We start from the raw sequence: 24,430 nt of genomic DNA on the forward strand, positions 1-24,430 counted from the left end.
TTTGCATAGGGCGGCACTATATCGGTACATGCACACAATAAAGTCACATTCAGACAGTGTATGGCTGTGCTGGCCTACCCACTGGCTGTCTGTGTAGATGATGCTCCGTTGTTTAGTTCTGCACAATTAAGTTCACAACAACCCCATAGCCCCTCTGGTCCCTCATAGCCAGAGGCTTTGCTTCATTACACAGCATTCAAGCACTGTTCCAGGAACACTCGTAATTGGCTTCAATGTAATCAACGTACTGAATCCAGTTTGTTTTAAATTAACCTCAAAGTCAGCAGGAGGTGCAAGTTTAAAGCAAGAGCAGCCTCCCCAGTGGCCTGAGAGTGCATGAAGCTTCAGGCCAGAAGGGAAACGCCGCAGTAAGGGGAAGAAGTTAAACAAGTGTGGGAAAGGAGTCCAGTAGTCACGTACTTTTCTGTTTCTGTCGCACTGTCGTGCTGAAAAGCTGACACAAAATTACTGTGGGGCTCCAGTGGTGGTTAGATAATTTAATCTGATTTGCTTTCAACTAATATCCCCCTCCAGCATGGTTCAAGGCCGTAGCTGGCCTGGGGCTACGATGGCCGTATTCATATTAGCTTTAATATTTCCTGGGTTGGGAAACAAAAAAAAAACAAAATCATCATTTATTACGCTGATGGGGTCTGTTGGAGAACATTTTAAAAGGAGATATGAATGTCAATTTTTGGATTTTAGTCATGCATTTGAACTGAGATTGTCTTTAATTTAATGCAAAACTTTCTCTAATCCACACAGGTTCAAAATGATACATACATGCTCAGATTTAAACAGAAAGCAAAGTCTTCTAATTAGTGGTGGTACTGTATGCATCTAAACTTGCATATACTTTTATAGTAACCCTGTGAATTTTGAAGAAAATGCCAAATAAATTAAAACATTTGGATTGGGAAAAGGAACTTGAGAATATGAATATCTGAATGAATCATTGAACCCTTGTGATTTTCTGGTAATAATAATAAAAAAAATAAAAATACATCTGAAAAGTGTGGAAACCATATTGTAAAACCTTTAACGTGATTTGTGTGTGACACAAACAAACAAAGCTAAATGACAACACAAATCCAAAATATAACGCGGCCAGAATAGTAGCATCTATTATGTGAAAGCAGGGAGCTAAATTCAGCAAGCATGTCGAGTTCCTGTGAACCAGAACAAGTGAGTGTTTAAACAAGTATTGTGACGCCTACACAGCCCACAGTGCATATTGAACTACATCAGTAAACCACAGCAAAGGTCCAGTGGGTCATCAGCAGTAACAACAACAGCTGCTGAGAATAGCCTTGTAAGGCTTTACTGACTGTCAGTGTGCTGCTTGGACTCTGAAGCAGCAGGCACCAGCTGGCTGCGGAGCAGCGCTGTGGTGTTTCACGTGGAGCTCAAGGGGCCGCTGGGAGGTGTGTGTCCGTACGCATGCGTGTTGGCGTGTGTGTGTATGTGTGTTAGATCTACATAGACCTGTGGTGAAGGGAGGACAAACGGACAAACGCAAACTAAGGAGGAGGAATAAGAGGAACATCAAAAGGATGCAGGGGTGTTGAACAGCAGCAGAAAAATGCAAACATGCATAAAACTGAGGTGTTATGTTGATTGAATTAGTCTACTTGCATATAACCTCCTACAAAGGTTTCGTTATTATTCCTCACTATTGGGTCAGGATTGCGTTGGACTGAAATCGCATTTTTAATTTGGACAAAAGAGTATTTTATCCAACCAGGTTGAACAAAATATCCCAAAACATCCCCCAAAATTCAAGATAAAATATTCTCTACGTTGCTGTTTGAGCACAGAGCAGTGAAAGTGATGTGTGTGGATGCAAGAATGACGATTAATGAGGATTACATCACCTGCAATTACCACAATAAAATGAGGAACCCCCTGAGCAAAACACTTAAACGTCTCATCGTACATGGTAATTATTTGGTTAAAACACTGATTGCCTTTAAGTGACAAACTTCCTCAATTTACTAAGAAAACACAGTTAAACTTCTTTAAACAATTAACTCATTGCAGGCAATCCCTGCACAATAAATATTTTATTTTTAATTCTAAGATGTAAATAATAACCAATCTAGACAATAAAACTACAATTCGTTGATAATCATCTTACATTTTTTTATTAGTACTCAGCAGTTGTTTTGTGCTGTAGTTTCTTGTTCTCGTTACATCATAAACTCTCTTTAGTTAGATACAAACATTAGGCCTCTAATTGCTATACTTTTTGATTGATGTTGTTTAGCCAGTGTTTGGATGAATGTTATTTCAGATACGCTTCCAGAATCTAATTGCAATTTTTGTCTTGTGCGGTGAAATTAGTTTATCTCATGGTCTTTTTCAATTCCTGAAACATGAGTGATGAGCCAAAGAGAGACGGAAGAAATGAAGAGCAAAATCACCTAAACTGGTGAATTAGTGACAAAAGCTCTGAAACCGAAGCCGTAAATTTGTTTAAAGCCAAAGAAAGAGAAGTCAGTCAAAAATGTGTGCAACTCCAAATGATCTGAATTTTTAAAAAGTGTTGAATGGAAACCTACACAGAAGATAGGGAGCACTAAAATATGTAATCTCCTTTAATATTTCTTCCTGGAACTCCCTTTAAAAACCTTTTATCATCTCTGTGTTCTGACATGATAGACTTGTCTGGGCTTAAACATTTACAGCTAAATTTGCAGATCCTGATGTCACGTGGAAAAGATAAAACCTGTAGAGGCAGTCACTGTAGCTTTTCCTTCCCCTTCCCATGAATGCTAAGGCTAGTTAGCATCATGCTGTGCGGATGCTTCTTTTGGGAAGCTCACTAGTGCTTTGAAATACAGCACAATTAGTATTACCTCAGCGGTGGTGAATACATAAAGCACTGCTTTATATTAAGTTGCAACAAAAACAGTACATTTACAATAATGCATGCATGTACATCTTTGATCGTTTGGTTGCAACATGACAAAATGTGGAAGGTATGGACTGGCATCAATAGTTTCCCAAGGCACAAAATGTCAATTTCAAAACAATGAATATTATTTGTTAACCCAAAAGGGGGAAATGTGGTTAATAAGAGTGAATAAGAGTAAAAAATGAACTTGAGAAGTAAGAATTTTGAGATTCATGCCATGCCATTTAGCTCAAGGGCTAAAGATAGCTTACCAGCAAGGAGCATTGAGATCCTCCAGCTTCCATGGCCTTTCGCTATAACAGGTGCCCTGAATTGTAAGCACTGTATTTCAGTCATAAATCTGTCGTTAAATGTTTGACAACGTTTCATCTTAGCTAGAGGACAGATCATCCTTTCAGACCAGTGAGCCATAGGAACTGTGGCAGCGACTTTCTTATGATCATAGCTGAAACATTTCTAACTCCATAAAATAATCAGAAGACCAACATGAATCTGCAAAGCAACAATGCTTGGGTTCACACTGTGGAGGACTGATGTAATTAATTTTTTTTTCTTTTCCAGTCATGAGAGGAGAATGTCTCTTTTTCTGAAGTGTTTCTTCAGTAACACTTCAGTTTAAACAGCCATAATGGCACATTTTGTGAAGTGAAAATAAATAAATAAATAAATGTAATCCTGCAAATGAATCAATGCTCCAAATCCTGTTTCTATATTGAGCTGCAGAGGAAAAAAAAAAAACCTTCAACAGACTCTGTGCCCTAAGAAGTCAATAGAAAAACTCTTCAGTCCTGCAGGGAGTAAGATAACAGCTACACGTCAGGGATTCCACCTGTGGGGACATTTTCTTGTGTTGGGATTGGCAGTCCTGAAATCCCCATGGAGATGGCTCTGTTCCCAGGAGGTCTACTCCTTGGAACTATTTCTCGACTACCTGTGACAGCACATACACACACACGCACACACGCTCACAGGCAAACATCTACACTGAAATTGACATTTAACTGCATCTGGAATCCAACAGAAAGATTAGAAATGAGACGAATGCAACGCTGCCGCTACGCTGTCATCAGCCACATCTCCGGTTCTCACTTGGTTATAATTCATTATCACCTGAGCAACTGTGTTACGTCCCCTTGCATCCTCTATCACAACTTAACATGCACACTGCAGCTGTTGTTCACAGAGGAAAGACGTGCTTTTATGTCCATGCATGATATCTGAAATGAAGTATGACTGAAAGGCTTTGGGTGACTTCAGTGGGCTTTGAAGTTGGAACAAAGAGAATTCCTGCTCGTCCCATGATACAGCCCTTTCTGTCTTTCCCACTCTTCTGTTCTCACTCCCCTTTTTTATGTCCCTAAATAGTGCACCTATAATCACCTATTCCTTTTTAACTCACCTCAGTAAAAAAAAAAAAAAAGAAAAAAGAAAAAGCTCTGATGATGATGATTCATCCTCCCGTCTTGGGTTGGGAGGGTTATAAACTGTTTAACAATCCCTACCCTACTTTAGGGTTTCTTGTGCTTTCTCCAACTGTCTCATTACAAAAGGCCAGGAAGGAGAGATGATTCAGGTTGACGGCAAGGTCAAACACTCTGTCCATATTACAAATTGGATTGTACAGATGTAAACCTGGGAAAAAAAAAAACACATGACAGAATGCTGAACATGCACAGAAATACATCCAGGTGCATGATGTTCACATCAGGGGAGGTGCAGACCAGGCCAATGTCTTTTCAGGTCTGAGGAGTTGCACCTCTGCGCTCTGAGCTATTTTTAGTCGCTTAAGTCCTCAGACAGTTAACCCACAGCACCCTTGCATCTAGCGAAGCAGATGCTCCCCCAGAGGTCCCAGGTAAAGACAGTTTTGTGGTTACTATTGCTGACAATCATCATTGAAAGTTCAACTAACAGGGATTCTGTATACACATACAGCTAACCTGTGATTTAACCTGTGAGCAAAGCAAGCTAATATTAGCTAGTATGTAAATAGAAATGAAAATACCATGATTATCAACTAATACATCGTTGCGCTGCATCACACACTTGTCATAAAAGTTTTATCTTCCAAAAAAATATGCCGCTTGATTTAACTGTATATCTTAATGGAAATATAACATGTAAAATGTATTTACCGTCCTGTTTCTTATTATTCTTTGTCGTCAAGGCCTGGATTGCTGTCCAGGTTTTGTTTGGTAATGCATTCACTGCTCCCCCCTGAGACCACTGCAGCCATGCTTTTATCCTCCACTCATCCCGCTCTTTGCGGGGCAAGAGCCTGGGGGCACACTGCTTTCTCTGTTCAGCATCCCACAATGCTGCCCAGCTCTCTCTCTCTCTCTCTCTCTCTCTTTCTCTTTTTCTCTCTGTATTCATGTGTATTTGTGTGCGAGAGTCATACACAGTTGTTCTTTCTTATCTTGCATCATTTTTTTTGCCTACGTGTACAAGCAGCATAATATAAATAAAGTCCAGTGCTGTTACAGCGAATAGTAATTGGAGGCATGTGTTTATGTATTGCGCTTCTTGTGGGAATCTGTATATGCAGTCATATCTACATGTTTCCTACCAAGGCGTCTCTCTTCCTAATGATGTGTTGTAGGAGAAAAGTTTCAACCCTTGTTTAAAAACGCCATCGAGTTGCAAGAGGTGAGACCGATATGAATTTTGCATGAGGAATATTTCCCAAAATGCTTTCATTTTCAATGCAGAACATATAATGATCAGGGGGACAACACCACTGACATATTTTACATGTAGGCTTTTAGTTTGCTGAAAAGTAAAGGCATATGCAGCTACCAGCACTTGTTCCGAATTTGATTTGATTTTTGTTGGTTTATACTTGAAATTCTGGACTTAGTTTTTGAGACGTTTATGATGAAGAAAAACTTAATGTGCTTTACTAGTTCACATAGCCAGCTTTTGCGGCTTATCAGATCAATATCAAAATTATTTGATCCCTAATTGTCCTAAAAATAATCCAAAAGTCCTTACTCTGTGTGCTATCTATTGTGGTCCAACTTTCAACAGTAGAACTTGATAACTATGGCAATAAACCATCATGCAATTAGAAGTAATATTAAATAATTAAGGACATTTCTTGGGTATTTTTCCTAAACAATTAACTATTGGAAGTGGATTTGCTTGCAGAAATTTAGCCACTAACTATTTTGACTCGGGGACTGGTGTTTACATTAAATTGTAAGCACAAACAATTTCAAGTGTGAAAATTGTTACACTTTAAAAAACATATCACTAGCAGCTGTCTTCTTTCCAAGAATTCAGATCATTATATCTCTGACTACACCACATGTGACCGGATCGAGGTGTTGCAAAGTAATGATGCTCATTTTGCACTGGGTCAGGATGTCGCCAGATAATACCATTCACCTTATGATTCTTACCTCAATAATAATGGGAACTATGGCAAGAAAACATAATCCACACTGAATACACAGAACATGTGGTGTGGTCTCACCTGCAGAGACAGACAGGACGTACTTTTTCATGCCTTTAACACTGCTATAGTTTACAATCCAAACACTGGACAAAGAATACAATCCTAAACAATGTTGGACATTCAGCCATTAAGGACTGAAATACAACCTAAACTGGCAGGGATCCCACTGGTGCTCGACAGACCATCCATAAAAGTTCTCTGTGGCTCTCATCAGAGCTCTCATGTTCCCCATCCAAATCGCGTCTTGTCAGTTAAACCTAAATGGAGCGCTGGCGATCCAACCAAATTTGCAGTATCGTAATTCCACCGCACGTTGTGCAATCTGAAAAATTCCAATGGTTTCTGAAAGGAGAGACATTGCACTTTCCAGCGAATATCAGGTTATTATGGTAATTTCACCCCCACAGTAGCAGGGAATGAAATTAATCTGAGGGGCGCTCTTTTAACAGATGGTAAATTGTACTAGATTTTGGAATTTCCAGTTGTTATGGATAAATGGGCAAATATATTTACTCACGGAACATTTAAAGAACTGTGTACAACTAAAATAAGCAAGAATATCCAGGTGGACATTTTAAATTTAAGATATAAAGGGGTTGAAGTAAATTTTTGATAAAATTCAATGTTGCGGGGGTCACCAGGTGGCTCAGTGGTAGAGCAAATGCCTCACACAGGAACTTCAACCCTTGACAAAGGTATCCCAGATTCAATTCCTGACCCCATGACTCTCTGTATCCTTCTTCCTATAATGAATTAAGACCACTAGCACCAAAACGCTTTAAAAAACACTCAATGTTGCTTGTCTGTTTATGTTACAAGATATACTATGTTCACATTTGAGCTGATAGTTAACTTTCCAGGTTACATGTATTATTTCTAGCTCAACTAAATGACTCCAAGATAAGACACTTCAGCCACCGTGCCAGATGGTGGTGGTCAGAGGACCTACATGGCAGCTTCACTTTTCTGTCAGACTGCCCCACGGCAGTAGTGGCTACAATGTAGCTTACCACCATTAGCATGCTGTGTGCATGAATGGATGAATGACTGAGTGTAGTGCAAAGTGCTTTGGGGTCTTCTGGACTAGATAAAATGCTCTACAAATATAGGCCATTTACCATTTTACCATTTTGAAACAGTTTCCCTGCTCTTTGCGATCTGATCTGCGCATGTGTCAGACCTCATTTTGTCTCAAACAGCCACATCCACCATCCAGACTATCGGTGAAAAGTGGATGGTTAAAAGATGGCAGCTCCTAAAAATCTCACTGAGGATGAGATTATATTCTTAAATTTGTGTCCAAGCTTGTAATACATTACTTTTAATTTCTGTTAAAAGCCTGTAAATTTGTTTTCCGCTTTCTGTTTTTGTAGTTGGGTTGTGGCTTATCAACCTTTTTTGTGGCCAATTCAACTTGTTGACTAATAACAACAGGTGATAAAACTTTTTGAGCTCGGGACAGAACTCAGTTCTTGGTCTGTCCTACAGTCTAATCCTGGTGGGACGTGCCTGAAAAACCTCCAAAGGGATTCACCAGGGAGGAATCCCAATCACATGACTGATTGCAATAAAAGCTTGACTGAATGACAGACCATAATTCCAGCTACTCGACTGAGAAAGCTCATTTCACCTGTTTTTTTTTTTTTTTTTTTCTGGAATACCACTCTGTTTTTTGCACTGATCCAGACATGCTGAGATTATATACATTTCTGAACACAGAACAGTAAATCAAGAGATTTGTTTCTAGGATCACCTCTTTGTACACCTTGACAGACCAGAACAATGCCTACCTTAAACCAAGCCAGGCCCCAGTCCAACTATTAATCTTCCATGTCACCTTATTATAACATTATGAAGAATGTGCAATGAAAAAGTTTTCATGTATTAAAACTCTGATCTAAGATAAAAAAAATAACAACAAAACATCAGAGCTTCATAAATTAGATCAGACCATTTGTAACATTATATGGCCTGTAAACTGAAGACTATTATGAAACAGATCTGCAAAAGTTAGACGTGTTTTGCATGAGAAGCTGTGCATTAAATTACCTAACAGAGTAAGAGTGTGGAATTCAATGTGTAAAACCCCAGAAATATATGCTTCTATTTATTTGTACAATTCCAGAAAAAAAGTAATGAGCTGCAATATATGTTTGGGATAATATCAGGAGGCATGTATCAGCCCGAGCATGCATGAAAACCTACACACATCCTATTTCTTTCTAAACTCAATTAGACTCTCTGTCTTTTTGATCCATGGCCGTCCATGGATGCAAAACAAACAAACAGAAAGACTATTCTGGAGATTACATAACCTAATATAATGTGAATACTATGCTTTCTTGAAATGCTTTCATCACTTATTCTTCACCCAACACTCCCTTATTTCTCTGGGTTCATCAGCCCATCTCTTGGTAAAACCATTGATTCACATGTTCAGCTAAGTGAAACACAAAGAGAGCTGATTAGGATTAAGGGGTACAAATGTAAGCTATCAGAAAGCAAGCAAATGCAACAAAAATCTGTTGAGCGTTCATAGGAAATTATCATTAGCACAATAACACCTACAAACTTCCCAGTAATTTTATTTAAGGCTATAAAAACAAAACTAATTTCCCAGAGGTTTACAAATATGAAATGCAGTTCATCCCCAGAAAATATATGAAATATGAAAAAAATAAAGATAAAATAAAAAGAGGACACTGTTAATGTACTAGTGCTAAATACTCACACAAACTATATTATATATTGCACAGGAGTGTTATTGCTCAGTTTGTATATTCTGGGTATCCTTTCTTATCCAAAAACTCCCACACACATCCCCACTTAAAAAAAAATGCACCACTGACAGCTGTTCGTTGGCACTTTAGGGATCAGTGTAAAATCTATGGTCAGTGCCCTGGGCAGTTGGCAGGAAGACGGATGATGATTTACGGTGTAGAAATAAATCACAGGAGCAATAAATGACTTCATCACGCTCCGGAATAGTGGTGAAAGGCAAAATCACTGCTCATTTGAAGCTGAGGCTAAGCAGTTATTACTTAGATTTGGCATTTCAATATGGATGTTTTAGTCTACTTTTAAATTGCATAACATATTTTAAAGGTAGAGTGTCTGTACCTCTCCATGGACATGATGTTCATGTCATTAACATCCTACATCCTGCCATGTACATAAAACCACAGAGGTTGAAATGTTGAAAAAATACATTTAGTCGTTTTTGCACATATGTGTCCTGACATTTTTAGCAAAAAGCCAATAAATACTATGGCGACTTTAGAGTTTCCACAGGTGTGAGATTTGACTTTAAACTGAGAGTGACAGACAAGATAAAGCACAAAGCAAGCAGGGATAAAGGATAAAATAATTTGATGGCTTGTCAGAGGTTCTACATAAAGTCACCAGTGGAAAAGAGTACATTTGTAACAATAAATGTTAAACACTAAAATTTAATACAGTGATTGCTTGTAGTTTTCCTTGCAGGTACACCAATGAGTCAGGGGGTTAAAAAGATAAAGGAGCAATAAGACGGCCATGCACTAACACATATAAACATAATCCCGCATCCCAAAAGAAGACCGTTTAGGATTACTTCAAAGCATGTTGCCTCTTGGCAAAAATAATTAATCCCTTGTCACTTTCTCACTTCTATCTCTCATTCTCTCCCCATCTCCTCCTAAAAAGCCACAGCTGGTGCAACTTCACAAAGCCTGCCATCACCACATAATGTCCATTAATGCAGTGGGCGTGATCCTGCCACTGGTGGCAAATAACCAGCAAGTGGGTGTCAGAACTTCCAGTCTCATTTATAACCGCTGACATATTGATCCTTTGATTGCCTCTGACTCTGCATATGAAATTGCCTCCTTCCCATATAACTACGAAAAGAGCCTTCGATGGCTGCACTGATGACTGCGATGGCATTTCTCTGTGACAAAGTACAACTCTAACTGCCTCTGAAACGCAGTAATGAGGCCTGTGTACAATGAGAACTCATAGCGGACTTCCGAAAGCATTAGCAGAGTGTGTAGTATACAAAGCAAAATGATAATAGAAAAAGAGTCGACCCATTTCCTGCCTGAAGTCGCCGGCTATTGCGGATGCAAACAGAGCCCCTATCTCTCTTCAAATGGAGCTAATTGGCGTATTCGTTAGCGCTTTCAGATGAAAAATAGTTTGCACACAAATCAGCTAAATGTACAAACAAAACATAAATGGAAAACTATTAGAGATTTCAAAATAAACAAAACAGCTGAGCCACTCAAAGATGAGAGGATGGGAGGAACACAGGCTTCTGATTTACAGTCGCCCACAGTGGATGCAAGTGTCACTGCAACAAGTCTTAATTGGTCTGAGGAGGCAAGATCTGTCATGCTAGACAAAGGAGAAATATAGACAGAAATACGGAGGCTCACACACGCACAGGCAGACACACAATATTTCTATTCAAACAAGAAGAAACATCATCGTTGGACGCCCTATTTTTTACACCCCGCTTCAAAATGTCCATCCATGTGGAAAAGATGAATCATATATGGTTGAGGAAGTATATAAAGAATAACAGCCTACATAAAGAGACATCCAGCACAACAGTCTGTATGAATATGTAATTATATCACCCTCCACATAGCACAGTCCACAGATAAAGATGTGTGAAAAGTCTAAAAAAGGAATACGTATTTTATTGAAGCAGCATAATAATAAACGTGATGATTTTTAAAAAAATAAAACCTTTGATCCAACTACTTCTCTAAGCAATTAATCGGCAGGGAATGATCATTTTAAGAAATAAACGGTTTGGTAAAAATCCAGAGGAACACTTGGTGGCACCACTAATCATCTGAAATAAATCTAGCTTAAGTAATGTCATGAGGTGGCGGTTTGTGAAGGTGAGAATGAACGCAGGAGTCCAGGTTATGAAGAAAGTGATAATGAATTTAATGATGAAAGTGGCTCAAACAGTCCAGATCAGGCAGCACAGCAGAGACAAAAAGCACACAGCTAAATACCGGTAGCAACTGACACAAAGACTGAACATGGAGCGAAGTAGTCTCAGGACTATACAGTTCGACTGAGAACTACTGACGACAACCGACAAGCTACATATGGCTAGGATCTGACAACAGACAAAGACAACAGGTGGACTTAAATACACTGGGAGGGAACGAGACATACCTGGGAAACAATTAACAGAGAGGACAAGACATCACAGAGACTCAGAGGGAACAGGATCACAACAAACAGAAAAACCCCCAAAATAAACACAGAAAACTCAAATCCTAACAAGTAATTGTTTGTTTTCTGCTTTATTTTGCTGAAGTTGATAAAACTGAAGTTTTGATCAGTAATTGCTGACCTCCTATTGTCTTAGCTTTTAAAATGGGAAAGACTACAGAGCATATTCAAGCAAAGCAGCTTCCTCTTGACTACAATCAAAGCAACAGTTTAAAAGTTTAAGACATCTAGTCAAATAAGCTGCAAAATGGTTCACTGGGCAAATCAACCCTCTGCCATGATCAGTTCCAAAACCTAACTGCTAAATTAGGAGTTTTAAGTTAGGAGTCTTATATTTTAGGTCAAAGGTCAGATGTCCTTTGACCTTTTGATGTGTCCCTTTTTAAACATATCTGTATCAAATGAAGGAATTGCCTCCTGACTTGTCATTAAACCGTAGAGAATCCAATTACTGACTTATTTTATTTACCTGTTTTGGAGCAGGGGGACATCTAAAAGCAGCAGGACATTAGTCTTGGTCAAAAATAAATTATTGATAAACTTAGTGACATTTTATAGAAGGAAAACAACCACTGTCCTGTTAGAAAAGGGGATGCCAATATTTGTAGACATTATTAATACATTAAAGTGGAGTTTTTTTTTAATTCCTTAAAACAAAACAAAGAACTCCAACAGTGAAAAAACGTATAACATACTTTGACTGAAGGTTGTATTTAGAAATTAATGTTAGTAACTGAAGAGGATGCTTTCACTGAAAAACTGCTTGCAGCGTCAAAAGTACATACATAAAAATATCACAAATGGCGGATGAGGAGAAAATGATGGCAAAAACACAGCTTTGAATAAATCACCAACATTCACATTTAAGTATAAAGCTGTCTCAAATTAGGTCTTTTAGCTTTTAGCATCGATTTTCACATCTCAGACTAATTGTCTGCATCACATAAGATGTCATGATGCTAATGAGCTGCCTTAGTAAATACTTTGAATATTGTAATTATTACCATAAGGAAAATGCAGGGAAACATGTTAACTGTAAAAAGTCAGACTGTGATTAATGGAAGTAAAATAATTGATATATTCCTCAGGAGGCTATTCCTCCATGACAGTGGCTGTCCTCAGGTTGAAGCCCGACAAAAGAATTAAAGAGTAGCAGCGAGAATATACTTGGGACAAAAGGGAGATCTAGCTAAACTAATCAATTATTTCTGAGGCTTTGTGATAAAATACAGCTTTAATCTAGTTTCCTCTGTGACTGATTTACAAAATTCAATAATTCCACCCTTTTAAAACATTTAATAATCCATATGATAATATTGCACACAGATGATTTGGTTAGTGTGGAAATAAATAATACAATATATTTTATTTTCATTTGTGAGCTTTTGGGTAAAGATTTTTATATTAATTCTCAAAAAAGCTGCACAAATGTTTTCCAGCTTACGTCTGAACCTGGCTGAAAAAGAAACTTCTTTAGAGACACTAAATATGGAAATACATGTTGAAATCCACCATATGGCAATGGACAAAACAATATTATTACTGATAAAGTATATCACACCCACAACAGGGTCAATATTTGTTTTTTGCACACCTGCACTTCACAAATTGATTCTTTGGAACAGGCCTTTCACTAATGGCTTCAGCTTTACAGTTGTTGCCAGCTCTGTTGCTGACTTGACCTAATTGACCACAATAAGGCTTCAGACAGAAAGCACAGAGGACATCAGTAGAATTTAAGCTGTTTATTGTCGTTCCACAGCAATGCATTCTGGGTACAGAATAAACATTAGCTACTGCATCACATCATGCATGGAGAACGTGAAGAGAGGAAAACGGAACTGCTGTGTAAACAGTATTTATTCATTCATTCACCTGAAAATAAACGAGAGCATGAACAGAAACATCCCACTACCTGAAGAATTCGATAAACAAAACTTCAACACAGATGTTGAACTTTGTTACAGAACAGCCAAGTAAATGAATGCCTTATAATTTATCCGGAAAGAAATTAATTCACAGAAAGCTAAATGTGCGAAATGTTTTCAAAGCCAAAACACAAAACGCTAGCTTAATCAAAAGGAAAAACTGTTATCTCACCGGGATATTAATGTATTTTGAGCTGTTGAAGTACCAGAGTTGAAAACTGACCCACTCATATCCCTGTTTTAATTGCCCTACTCATACCTTGAGTCATTGTGTTCACTACTTAGACTTTAGTGGTTATAGTAAAGGTGGTAAGGTGCTACATTTTGAATAAGGTTTTATTGGCAATCCTTTCCTAGATGTCAACAAATCCTTGCTGCAACTGCTGGATGTAGAAGGACTCTAGCCCTAACCCTTAAAAACTTCTAACTTTTTCAGACAAATGGACATTGGAGCAGAAATTTGACTGTGAGTGTTCCCCGATTTGTCAGCTACCTCTTTCATTCACTTTAGAAAACAACCCCGAGGAAGCCCAGCATCATTTATAAAATCACAGTCAACCACTAAGGCTCTCTCATAATGGATTTACAATAGAGAGAGTATGCTTAATCTGGGTTAAGGCCCCTCTGTAAGGCCGTGCTTTGACTGATGGAGGGCGTTGATTTCCACCAGGGAAGGTGGCGGAGACCTGAAAATACATCTCAATGAGACCCTCGGATGCTACATCTGGGGTTGCCAAGGCAACCGCTTCCCAGGAGTAGGCCAGCTGACAATCAAGTGTGGAAATGATGTGAGTGAGAGTTTGCATTTGTGCGTGTTTTCTGTCACCGGGTTGACAAGGCGAGACACAGTTTAATCTCAGCAGATTAAGAGTGTCTGTGTTTATTGTGAGACTGCCATAAAAGACAGCAGAGGATCAAAATGAAACAGGATTTAAGGGATTTCTATTTCCTTCTTTTTCTTTTTCTTTTTTTTACCTCAAAACGCACAAATGACTAGCCAGAGGAGGACAGCATGATAGTATCTCAAGACGAGGGGAGAAGAGGAGGAGGAGAAGAAGAATGTGTTAAAAGAGAGAAATGGGATGAACCAAGGGTAAAAAACGAAGCTCATGGGAGATTTCTAAAAAAAGGTAACAGAAAGAGAGACAGCATGAAAGGCACGGTGCATGGTTTAATTAGAGTGGCTATAAATAACCTGGGGCCTGACATTTGAACATGGAGTACCACTGAATGTCTCTGTGTGTTTTCTGCAAGACGTGCCTGATGCTTGAACACATGCTGCCAATTTCTATGCCCTCCTCCTTATTCTCCTGGTCCCTCTAGTCTTCCAGTCGACTCTCTTCTCTGCATCTAACCCACTTGTCAATTCCCTTGTCTCTCTCAAACATATGTAGACGCCCAGACCCACGTATAAGTATGCTTGTCAGTCACCTCCCCATATAATCCTTCCCAGGCTCGTACCAGAAAAGAGTAAAAGTGACATATCAAAAACAGTTTTTTCATTAGCTGCCAGGAAGAGGAATGAGCACACACAGACAGGCTTGGCACCAGGTATGATGTCGGTCCTCAACCACTTATAGCTCATCCTGACACCTAGTCAGTCACACTAAAATGCATATCTGTCACTTTACGTTGACACTGAAACACTAATTCCGCAATTCTACTACATACTTCAGAGGCGGTTCATTAGCAGGGGCTAAACGGACATCTCAGTGAATTAGAATATCCCTCAAAAGTTAATTTGTTTCTCGGCAATTCATTGCAAAAAGTGAAACTTGTGCATAGGCTTATGAAAGACCAAGTCTTGTATTTGGATTCATTTTTTATGATCATGTTTCACAGCTATGAAATAAAAATCAACGAACAGAAATTTTATAACAACAATGTTATGACTGTACTAAAACCTACACAGACTGCTGACTTGGCAGTTGTCCAGCAGACAGTCACGACACAAGCAGGATGAGCTACAACAGGTTATGGCTAAAGAAGCTGGCGGTTCACAGAACGTTGTATCCAAGCATATTCCCCTCAAGCAAATTTTTTATTGAATAGACAGAGAAAAACCTTTTGCATGAACAAGTTGAAATTGTGGTTGAAAAGGAAAAGGTGAAAAGATGTCCACATAAAGACTTATAGTAATGTGATTGAGTGTTGGATGGGGGGCATTGCACTTCCAATGTCTGCTTAGATAATTTCTAGACAGGGCATTTTTAACATTTCTTTGGACTTGCCAACCGTAAAAAGGAATGTCCATGTTTGTGTAGTGATAAGAGGTTTGGAAAGTTAAGTGGAAGGAAAAAAATGTAGAAGAAAAACATACAGAGGTGTCAAGAAGGTACTGGAAAGCCCAATAACCTCATCTACCTTAAAACAAATTGTATTTTATCCAGCGAAATATAAGAGACACCACAATATACGCACAGTAGTATTAGGATAAGCATACAACTTTAATAATATTGTGAAATATTACAAAAACAATACTGATTCCAATTAAGCAACATGCCGAATATTCTCTGCCTTACAATCTCGCTAGCCTGACAATTGCTTTCCTCTCATCTCATAATCTCTCATCTGACATTTCTCCTGTTTGACACGATTTTCGCTGTTGAATTGCAACTGAGCCAATCAGTGAACATTAGAAGTTGTGAACAATTATGTCAATTTTTTGTGCTGATTTAGAATTCTAGTCTTCCTGTAGCTTGACAATCTGAGCGGAGGAAGTGAATGAAGCCATTCCTTCCATGTTGGCCACACTTCCAAATATCCAATTAACATGAATATTTGCCTAAAACAGCAATTTTGTTCAACTCAGCACTTCTCTCTTCACAGTCAAAGATTGCTGTTTACAGCGCAGTCAATTTTCGGAAAGCTTCATAGCATCGAACTGATGCATTTCATACTTCATGGACAAAAGTTACCAATTGGGTCCATACCTCCAGCAAGCAATCATTTCTCAATAGTCAAGGGTCCAGATCCTCTGAATGAAGCAAAACGTAGAACAAGCATCTGATTTTTAACAAGCTACAATGTCCTATGTTAGGTGTGGGCACTAAAGGCAGGGAAGTCTGACCAACTGACCCAAATACTTGTATGCACAGTGAAAAAAAGGCCAAAAATGACTACAAATTATCACAACCAAGTAGTCCAATGTAATTCTGAACATGTAGATGCTGCAACAACTATTGGATTTTTTTTGTTTGTTTTATAATAGGCAGACCTAAAATATTCCCAACAGTGTAAAGTAGCTGAAAGCCAAGGCAAGTCTGGGTCCTTTAAAATGTCAGCAGAACTACAGGCAGATTGCCTCAATGTCAGACAGTGTTGATGCAGTAATCCATGCAAAACAAGCTCTGACCAAGTACTACATGCATGTATTATGCAGCACATACCTGGAATCTTAAATTTTAGTTTTCATTTATCTGTCAGCTATTACAGTTTGGGAAAATAAATTATTGAAATACATCACTTGAAGTCTGCCAGATGTGCTTTAAGTGATGTATCATATTTTTAAAATCTGAATTGAAGAAAGAAATAAACTTTTTGAACATTCATTTACTGAATTGCACCTATAGAAACATCCATACAATCCACTGGATGCTTCGTTTTTGGTTATAGCTTATGAAGTTTGGTCTTTCTGCTCCACTCTAAAGGCTCTCTTATTTCTTTTAGAAAGTTGCTATGGGAACTCTTATCGCCACAATACAAGAGGTGTGCATGATATTGAAAAGTCTGAAACACAGCCTATAAAAGAATGGAGAGCAAAAAAAAAGTACAGGAGCGGACTGAGTGTTCTGAATCCAAGTGTCAAAAACAAAGAGCAGTGAAGGAGGAGGGCGAGGGCTGAAGAGACAGAAGAATGGTGCAGAAGTTAAAGAGGACATATAGCTTGTTCATCTCTGTCACAGTGGAGCCGACCAGATTTGCCCGTGATAAGGCCAGTCATTACTCATTGAAGCCCAGCAGTAGCACCTTCACACACACACACGCGCACACTTGTCTGTCTCCCGAAACATGCACCCAACCATTTACCTTGTATGTGTCTGCAGGGGCCTGAAAACATGTGGAGGTGAAGGAGTGAAGCAGGGTCTAGACATCTGGACAGATACACAATAGACCAGACGGCAAAGATTGATAAGAGAGAAGTAGCAGTGACCCCATGAGATCAGTCAGACGTTGCAAAGTGGCTCCTACCAAAAAGGGTACATCCATCTTACGGCACATTTCAAGTGTTGAAGAAAAAAATAACAAAACAACTAACATAGCCTCAGTCTATTCTAAGTAACACTATTAGCAGTTTGACCTTACATAAAAACAAGGAAAATATCCAACTATTACAGCAGGGGACACTGGGTATAGCTGTAACATGTGGAGACGACTCTAATATGGCTGCACTTTGTCTTATCACAATATCAGTGTGCACAATATGAATGTCGTCATATAGAGTTGGAAGCGCAAGTTAGAAAGAGAAGAAAACAGAACACAGTCTTGCATCGCACCTGATCACAAAATTTACAATTTTTCTAATATCGTACAGCACTGACCTCTACTACCACCAACCAGAGAAGGCATGGCATTGCATCACAGCTTGCACTGGTCAAGAATGGAAAGAAGTTACATTTTTTGGTCTAAATACCAACTTTGGTAAATATTAATGCAATAGCTTAAGATAAATGAAAAGTTTGTAAGGAAAACTGCAGCACATTTTACATAAAAATCCCACAACCGTAGGAGTTTCATGACAGGGTGTGCAAGTGGAAACCTTTATTTTTCCCCCTCATTCAAGGCCAGTAATACGGTTTAAGTCTGGTAATATGGCGCAGCCGATAAGCACAAAGGGCAATAATCCATACAAATATTAGTCCAGGTTTCACAAATGTCTCTGTCGAATGAAAGAATCTGTGTGCAGTATGTCTGTTTCATGTTGAGAGCGCATTATGTCTACAAGCTTACTGGACCATTTGGAAAAGAAGATTTATAATAAGACTGGACAAACAGAAAGAGCTTTATTGAGTGACTGGAAATTTTCATTGTTTGGGTCACATGCACCTTCACAGCTTAGGTCAAATAGAGTCATGATTCAGATTTTCATGTACTGCTGTTTGTCCATGTGAGACTGTGACAACTACAGCAAATGAATGGAATAAATCAATCTTCACTGTTTAAGATGTGATTTATGTGTTTTACTAAATGTTGTTTTAGTGGATCTTAAGCTGCAAATAGGGTCTTTTATTGTCCTATCGGGACTACAGAGGAAGCTGCACTTAAGAAACTGATCCATGTGTTGATCTTTAGACACCTTGATCACTGCAGCAGCGTCACAGGTCTGCCTAAAAAGTCAAAGGCGGCTGCTCATGTTCTCACTAAAACCAGGAAAATAAGGCACATCTCCCCACTTGTAAAGTCGTTACTCCAGCCTCCCATAGCTCAGAAAATAAACTTTTAAATACTTTTACAATTGATAAAAATCACTGAATGACTTAGCACCAAGATACACCAAAGTCCTGTTGTTGTCTTTGTTATGTCAAACTTTCAGACCACTCAGGTGTTCTGGTTCATGTCTTCTCTGTATTCCCAGAACCAGAACCAAATACGGAGAACCACCATTCAGTTTTCCCGCACCACAAATCTGGAACAAACTTCCAGAAAACTACAAAAACACCGAGTTCCTTTAAATCAAGGCTAAAACCTCACCTGCTTAGAGTTACCTTTGATTAAAACAAGTGGAACATTGATTAACATATATACAATGCATATAATGATAATTATTCTTGATTATTTTGATGATAACACTTGACAACATACAATGTTAGTTACTTATTTCATAATTGGTTACTGTATTGTGTTTTTATCATATAAAACACTATGAAGATGTTTTAAGTGAATCCGCAGCCAAGTAACACCATGGACCAAGCAAAAGCACAGTCTGTGCCATCCTCTGAAGCCCATCCGTTTCTATTATATGCACTGCAGTTTGGCACTAAGCAAAGCTCAATAACAGCTTTGGGCAAAGCTTGGCGAGACTGCAGTCATTTTCATATTCTATTTGGTTTCAATTTGATCGCAGTTACCAGCAACACATGGCCGCACATCTAATAGGCTTAAGAGATCCAACAAACGGCCGCTAGACAAGTCAAAGGTAGATAGTTAATGTGAATATCGTCTCATCACAACCTGTCAGTTTTGGGGAGGAGAGAGACGCATCATCAAAGCTGCAGGCTTTAACTTCTTAAACGTAGCCATTATCTACTCATTATTTCCAAAGCGCATCCTCTTTTCACTTTATTCACCAAAGTGCTCATGCAGTGTGTGAAGTTGCATGCAGAACCTCAAAATTTGCAACAGCTGCCGCTTTCATAAATGTGTTAGAAGTGAAGCACTGAGTCATTGTTTTCTATTATGATACAAACCAAAATGATTATGGAAGTTAGTAAACAAATTACAGCATATCTGCCAACTTGTCTAATCTGTTGTATTTAACAGGATATTGTTCACAAACCCCCCCCGCCACATCCCTATTTATTTTTTCATGTCTGCTATTTAGACGTGAAAAAAATATTGATTTTCAATCATTTGAAAATCAAGCCTACCATCAGCACCATTATACATACGCACACAAATAATTATGCCTAATTGAACACCGCAGGCAATTTATAAGACTAAAATAATTGTAATTCTATACTAATCCCCAAAAAGAGAATGTCTTTTTTTTTTTTTTTTTTTTTTTTGTACAGGCTTTTATACAAGTGGCTTGGAGTTCCCATAGTCATTAATGTCAAAGACAAAATGTTGAGTGATATTTGGAAATAAAAGCTGTTTTAAGAACCAGAGGGTCTTTGTGGTCAAAAGCTTCAGGGAAAACTTGGTGATGAATCATTTCAGAGTTGTACAGCAAATATTTCAGGGTCTAATTTATTTCATTGTGCATCCCCTGAAGGAAATCAATCTGTCACAAAGTTGGGGCTGATGCATTTGTACTTTAAGAATCAATAGGTCATTAACCAAGTAACCAGAAACATCTACAATGAAGTACAGAACGAACTCTAGAGATATTTAAGGGACTTAATTTGCACTTACTATGTTTTAATCTTGCTGCATTATACCAGAAATCTTTTAGGTTCAAAGTCTAAGAACCCGTAGCAAACTACTGAAAATAATTTCCAAAAACTTGACTTGAACCAGGATCCTTTTCGTAAGTCATTTGATCAATTAAAGATAATTGCAGAAACTATTCTTTGTAGAATTTATAATGGAACCTCAGACTATGCTTAATCAATGCTCCTCTAATTTACCAGCTAAATCAATGGGATCATTACAAAACATGAAGCTGAAGAATATGTTTAAAAGAAACAAAATGACATGGTATGAGGAAAACTAAGAGGGAGCATCACATGCAGACACAGCAAAGATTAACCATGAAACATAAGTAGCGTACTAATCAGTATCATTATTTTTAAGGGAAATAAAATGTTTGTTTAGTTATGTTTGTGTGAATTCAATGAGGAAAAAGCAAGATATATAATACTGACATTATCTGTATTTCTATAGGCATAATAAGAAGAAGGAAGTTAAAAGGGTAAGAGGGTCTTTACTTTTATCCACTTGTTTTTAGACAAAGAACTGATGGATAACAGTCAGAAGGGATGTCTTGAAAATGTATCAAGTTGTTATTTTTCTTATTCTGCTTTGCTGTCTTTCCTTCTGGTTGCTTTATTCTTGTGAAGGATCTGATCTAATCTAAAAGCTTCCTAATTAAAGTTGATCACCCTAATGCTGTGTAAATGTTATCATTTGTACCCAATCAAAAGATTTCACTAAGACTCTCTGCTTATCTCAGTGTACCGCCCAGATTTGTGTGACTGGGTTTAACTGTCTGTACAGGCTGGGGCATTAACACTCCCCTTCAAGAAGTGGTGCCAAACAAACAACAGGTAAAGAACATAAAGAGTCCGATCATGGGCTCCAGAAGAAAAAACAACGAGGTTTGTAATTCAGGGAGGAAAGATCTGTTGTTTTCCCAGAGTGGATAATTCATCTCTCAGGGACAACAAGGAGACCAAACGGCATTGATAGTCTGGTGAAAAACCACTTAGTTCTTTCTTTGCTGTTTCAATGTCTGAGTACACAATGAATAGAGAAGTGCATTATTGCCCCCTATGAAGCCTTAGCAAAAATTGTATATGTCTGAGTGAAACGCTGCTGTTCAGCGGAGCTAAAAATACTTTCAATAGGGATGCACGCTTGTCCACGACGTCCAAGCGTACCTTTGTGCAACACTTAGTCTTCAGTGATCAACCACAAGAATCATATTTGCAAAGACTTACTTCTTTCTTTGACTCTTGTTTTTCTAGATCATAAAAAAACTGCTGCATAAGTATTGCAAAGCCAGAAGACGTGTAATCTACAAAACTCCTGAATAAAACACAAGGAAAACATGGATTCTTGGACAAACTCTGAGTTCTGTCATTTATCTTTGGTATAATAAAATACATAACTGGGCTCATTATGGATTACTGAATCTGGCATCTGTTCGTTGCAGCAATGAAACACATTTCAGGCAGACAGCAGAAGCTAAGTCACGTAATAGAGAACATGGTCGCAGTGCAATTTTTTGGCCTCCAAATAGCCTCTGTGTTAGTGTGTTAGGAAAGTTAGATTGGTCCCTGTGTCTGCTAATGTAGGCACAGAAAAGGACTGGACTCTAATGTAAGTCAGTGGAGCATGGATAAGACACACACACACACACACACACACACACACACACACACACACACACACACGCACACACACACGCACACACACACGCATACACGCAAACACACATATTGGGGGACTTTCTGGGGCAGAGTAAATTCACCCAGACAGAAAAAGGGCAGGAAACAAGAGCACTGCCACAAGTCGGAAGCAGAATGAGCTTCACTTATTGCACATGTTGTTAATGCATTCTTAGCTTATGCAACAATGTACAAGAAAATTACGCTTTGATAGAAAGCAGAATTAATAATAAACACACGGCGTTCGTCTCCTGAAGCATACACATCTAAACTGGTGTTGAATGTTGCAGACATGCGTGGTGCCAACACTGCCAAAGATTTATTTCTGTATAGAACTATTTTAAGAGCTGTTATTGATCTGTCTGTCTGCAACCACAGAGTGAGATTGGGCTGTGTGACAATCTACAGACATAAGGATAAGTGCCGCATGTGTCACAACATGCATGACAGACATCATAAAATAGTGTATTTTGAGATCAGTAGTGCATATTTAAGCCCCAAATCCTTATTGGAAAGCGATTCCCAAGAGTGAGGGCTGAAGGTAAAGCAGCTAAAGCGGTGAACAACTTAACTTTTTTTTTTTTAAACGAGGATCACTGTTAATAGCACAGATGAAATCCTAAAACCAAAGATTTTCTTTTCCAAGCTGAATCAGTTGTGAGAGAAAACTCCTGCAAATCCATAAAAAGACCAATTATTATGTAACATCTCTATAGATATGCTCTGAGAGTATGCTTGTATGTATTATCTGATCTAAGTGCGTCAGCATGTTTGGCTCTCCTCAGTGGTCTCAGCTGCCTGTAATTAGAGTGTACGCAATGAGTGTAAGAATAGTGGCCCCAAAGGGACTTAAGTGACAGTGTTGAATTGGCACAAAGAACCTTTATATTCCCACACATACAAAATTACAAAAAGACACATTATTTTACAAGGTTTTTTTTAATATGGAATTATGAATAAAAGAATGAATTTGTACTGCACTTATCCCAATAAAATTGCAAAGTGTCTTACAATGCACATAGGGCATTAAAGAAAGTTGTTTTTATAGCATAGTTAAACGGAGGAGTAATTTTGATCGCCTTTCAAGACCAAAATTGATGAAAGCTAAATGTAATTGTGTCTGTTCTGTCTAATTAGGGTTGTGCAATATATTGTAACACCATATCCAAAAAAAATAAAAAAAATTACAGTTTGTAAATATTATCAATTTTTATAAAGTATGAATCAAATGCAGAGAAAGCTGTGATATTTTAAACGTTTGTTAATTGTTGTTTCTAACCTTTTTAGTATAGAAACAACAATGATGAAAAACACTTTTGCGCAAGTTGATTGAGTGTCCTTCGTTTTCAAAATGGTTGAAAACAAAGCCTAAGTTTGACTCGACGGATAAGTTCAGGTGTTTAGTTTGTACTTTGACCAGAGGAACCATGCAATGGTCAGATGTTCGGTCTTCTCAGAGATCAGCTAGAAGAAGTTACTTTTTTCATCAGCCAGTAATTTCTTCCAAGCACATAAGTCATTCTAACACTTTGAAAACCTACAAGGGTTTCTATGCACTGCAAGAAATACACACGGTTTACATTTTATGATTCCTTAAGCTGCTTGGGCTCCTGATCATCGAGAGACATATACGTTTTCATGTAGGCCAGATGAAAATGTCGAGGTGAGTGAATGTATACTCACCATTTTGTGTTACAACATATCCATGAACAGATGTGCAACTATGATACTACCAGGTTCTAGACTATGGTCTCATGCTAATGAATCCCACTGAAACCAGGCAATGAAGCCTCATTGCCTCACACTGGCAGTGTTGCGAGTGCTGAAGGGTTCCTTGTGTTGCCCCTCTTTCTTTTTCCTCTTTCTTACCTCATTCTGTTCATCTCCAGCTCTCGGAGTTGCAGTCAGCACACAGAGGGAGCCACAGCACATCATTAACCGTCTCTCGCAGCAGTCTGCACCCCAAATGCAGAGAGCGGGTCTTTTATGTGCCGTGCTTGATGGACGGCCTAATTCTCTATTAATGGAGGGAACGCAGCCTCATTGCTCATTAAAAATGAATGGAGACAAGCTCTCTGTACTGATAATTACATATATACACACACACACACACACACCT

At 38.4% G+C, this 24,430-nt stretch overlaps 1 protein-coding gene across 1 annotated transcript in view; it reads right to left on the minus strand.

Annotated features, from left to right (window-relative positions):
- LOC106918372 (A-type voltage-gated potassium channel KCND3) overlaps positions 1-24,430 on the minus strand; it is a 103,723-nt gene that overhangs the window by 41,532 nt on the left and 37,761 nt on the right. The gene's annotated exons all lie outside the window — the stretch shown is intronic.

Source organism: Poecilia mexicana, unplaced genomic scaffold (assembly GCF_051168715.1).
Source record: "Poecilia mexicana isolate PSO_F unplaced genomic scaffold, ASM5116871v1 scaffold_7, whole genome shotgun sequence".
Taxonomy (NCBI): domain Eukaryota; kingdom Metazoa; phylum Chordata; class Actinopteri; order Cyprinodontiformes; family Poeciliidae; genus Poecilia; species Poecilia mexicana.